This window comes from Penaeus vannamei, chromosome 15 (assembly GCF_042767895.1).
Source record: "Penaeus vannamei isolate JL-2024 chromosome 15, ASM4276789v1, whole genome shotgun sequence".
NCBI classification, from domain to species: domain Eukaryota; kingdom Metazoa; phylum Arthropoda; class Malacostraca; order Decapoda; family Penaeidae; genus Penaeus; species Penaeus vannamei.
The window spans coordinates 22,471,273-22,473,772 of NC_091563.1; positions in this window are offsets into that span (position 1 = coordinate 22,471,273).

A 2,500-nucleotide genomic window follows, 5' to 3' on the forward strand; every position below is an offset into this window, starting at 1 on the left:
ATAGGTAGGTAGATAGGTAGAGGAATGAATAGATAGATAAACAGACAGGCGGACTGATAAATGGAAATAGATTGGAATTTAAAGATTATGATAAACACACAAGGAAACTGGCTGTTATTATGAATACGTATGTGTCGAATAAAACTAGTTTTAATATTGTCAAAAGTATATATAATTGTCATTCCTTTCCTCAATGAAGACAAACACTCAAGCATATACATTTACTCCGGCAACACTTTCGTGACTGATTGACAAACTAAACTTTATTTAGCTTCTCTTGCCGTGTCTTTCGCTCTCTCTCTCTCTCTCTCTCTCTTTCTGCCTCCTTTCTTCACTTTCTATTTCTCCCTCCCTCCCTCCCTCCCTCCCTCCTTCTTTCCCTCCATTCCTTCCTCCTTCCTTCCATCACGCCCCCCCCCCCTACGCCCTCCATCCTCCCTCCCTCCCGGCTTCTATTCTTCCCTCCATTTCTCCTTACCTATCACCTCGCTCCCTCCTTCCCCCTGTCTTTCTCTCTCTCTAACAGGAAATAATAATAATAAAAAAAAAGAAAGCAAATGAAAGAAGACATTTTTATTCATGAATCCGTGGAATCTCATCAAGCTAGAAATTTGACTAGATTTACCCTATCATTTATTCATGTAAATTATTGTACAACGGTCAGTGCCGGGCAGCTTCTTTCGAAACCGTGGTCGGTGTGTGGGATGAGAATGAAGTATGCAAGACAGAAATAGATGGAGAATAAAAGGTATCGTGTGCACGCTTCTTTCTGCACATGAGTTACTTTATAGATCACCCTTCCCTCTCTATCTCTCTCTCTTAATGCTATTTCTCTCTCTCTCTCTCTCTTAATGCTTTTTACTCTCTATCTCTCTCTCTCTCTATCTATCTATCTATCTATCTATCTCTCTATCTATCTCTCTCTCTCTCTCGCTCGCTCTCTCTCTCTCTCTCTCTCTCTCTCTCTCTCGCTCGCTCGCTCGCTCTGACTCTCTTAATGCTCTCTCTCTCTCTTTTTCTCTGACTCTCTTAATGATCTCTCTCTCTCATCATCATCGTCATCATGCTGCATGCAGAATGCCCACTAGATTTATTCATAACATCCCTCATTCTTTCCTCCCTCCGGCACTAATTACCACTTGCGTAACAGTAACTCAAATTTGACTCTTTCATCAAACCACCAGAAAGGAGTGGGACCAACAAGAGTACTTGTTTTACTCATTTTTTTCTCTCTCTCTTTTTTGACAAATTGCATTTTTATATTATTATTATTGGGCGATATTGTTTATTTTTGACCAAGGAAAATATTAAAAACATCCGCGACACAAACTGGAATTATGAGGTCGATGTCGTAAGTTTGGACTAGCACTGTTGGGAGACGGAGAAGGATGAGGAGGAGAATGAAGAAGAGGAGAATTAAGTCAGGGATTGAGGAGGAATTAAAGGAGGAAGGCAGGAGGAGAATAAAGAGAGGGGGGAGGGGGAGAGAAGGACGTCAAGAAATATATGGAGAAAGACAAAGAGAAAAGGACTGAGGGATGATGAACAGGAGGAGGAGAAAGAGGGGGGAAAGTTAATAGGAGGCGAAGGGAAGAGAGAGGGAAGATAAGAAATAAAAACATGAAAACAAGGCGGAGAAGAAGAGAGAGAAAATCGACTAAAACGATGAAAATATGAAGTTAAAAAAAGAGGATATGAGGAAAAGGAGAGAAAGAATAGGATGACAGGAAGAAAGAAGGGGGATAAAAGAAAGAAGAGGGCGAAAGGTAAAAAAAAGTCGTAGATAGAAATAGGAGGGTCAACAGAAGAGGAAGAAAAAGAGAATTAAGAGGGAAAAGCATAGTTGGAAAGGGAGGAGGAGAGGGAGAGGAGAAGGAGGGAGGGAAAGGAGTAGGAGGAGAAGGCAAACGAGGAGGAGAACGAGGTGAAGGAGAGGGGGGGGGGGGAGGGGAGGAAAATATGAGGGGGAGGAGGAGAAGGAGGAACGGGAGGTGGAGGAGGAAGAAGAGAGGGAAAGGAGATGAAAGAGAGGGGGAGGGGGAGGAGGAAGAGAAGCGGGAGGGGGAGAAGGAGGAGGAGGAAGAAGAGGGAGAGGAGAAGGAAGGGGAGGGGGAGGAGGAGGAGAAGGCAAGCGAGGAGGAGGAGGAGGTGAAGGAGGGGGGGAAGGGGAGGTGGAAGAGGAAGAGGAGCGGAAGGGGGAGGAGGAGAAGGGGGATAGAAGGGAGAAAGAAGAGAAGGAGGGGGAGGGGGGGAGTGAGAAGGAGGTGGAGAGGGGGAGGAAGTGGAAAAGGATGAGAGGTGGAGGGGGGGCGGGGTGTGGCTCCAGTCGCCGCAGCCGATAATCGTATGAAATCCCTCACACGATTTAGTAATCAAGTTGTAATTTTCTTTCCGGGGAACAGTGTCCGTTCAGCAATATTCATGAAAGGTATCAAGCGGCCTTCGCATCCTTGCACTGCCTGCAACATGGCGGCGGGAACAGCTGATCATGCCCGGCACG